General features: G+C 28.1%; 1 long non-coding RNA gene across 1 annotated transcript in view; it reads left to right on the top strand.

Annotated features, from left to right (window-relative positions):
• Window positions 1-115, top strand: part of LOC131547375 (uncharacterized) — a 7717-nt gene extending 7602 nt beyond the window's left edge. Inside the window, exon 3 of the long non-coding RNA XR_009272917.1 lies at window positions 1-115. This exon is cut by the window's left edge and continues 533 nt beyond it. This is a non-coding gene — a long non-coding RNA (uncharacterized LOC131547375).
• The last annotated feature ends 740 nt before the right edge of the window (window positions 116-855 follow it).

Consider the following 855-nt stretch of genomic DNA (forward strand, 5'->3'; position numbering starts at 1 on the left):
AATTAATAAATTTTGTTATGATGAAAAATGGGAATGTTATGATACTTCTAGAGTATATTTCACACTTATATGTAAAATACCAGTAAATATAACTACACACAAAAAATTCAAACTGATGTGCTTCTCCGTCACTTTTCATTTCTATCATGACCAAATAAAGTTTTTTTTACATTTATTTATTTTTAATTTTTTACTTAATTGTTTTCTAAAATGCTTGGCATGATAGTAAAGAAAGCAGTATTGGGTACAGTGATTGATGTCATTAAAAATATAATAATTAAACAAATTATACTTTTGAGCATTTTTTAAAATAAAGGTTTTCAAGGAAAAGAGCAAACTATAATTTTAATACAATATACATTTTATATAAAAGTATTATACAGGAAAGTTCTGGAGAATTTAACATTTAATAGCTTTCTAATTAGAATTTATTAAAATCACCAAAAAAAAAAAAAGTTTAAAGCTATTATGTGTCCTATAAAATGAACATGATTGGGGTTTAAAAATGTTTAAAACAATCCTACAGTACAGAAAAGCTTCCCTAACTGAATAATAACACACACACACACACCTCCACTTTTTCTTGATGGTAAATTCTCCAACTGTTGGGGGTTGTAATGGGCTTTCCAGGCTAAATTAAATAACATGTCTTCAGAAATAAGGTGCAGAAACACACTTAAAGTGATACAGGAGAGATGGCAGAATAGAAAAAGACCCCAAAAATGCTGCCTTTGGTCTGTCAATAAATACCTATCATAAAGGTATGTGTAAATCTGTTTAAAATATATTTTAAAAGTACCTGGGGTTCCTAAATCGCGATTTTAATATGTAATTCCCCATGCCATGATCTGGGCA

The sequence above is a fragment of the Onychostoma macrolepis genome, chromosome 09 (genome assembly GCF_012432095.1).
Source record: "Onychostoma macrolepis isolate SWU-2019 chromosome 09, ASM1243209v1, whole genome shotgun sequence".
NCBI classification, from domain to species: Eukaryota; Metazoa; Chordata; class Actinopteri; order Cypriniformes; family Cyprinidae; genus Onychostoma; species Onychostoma macrolepis.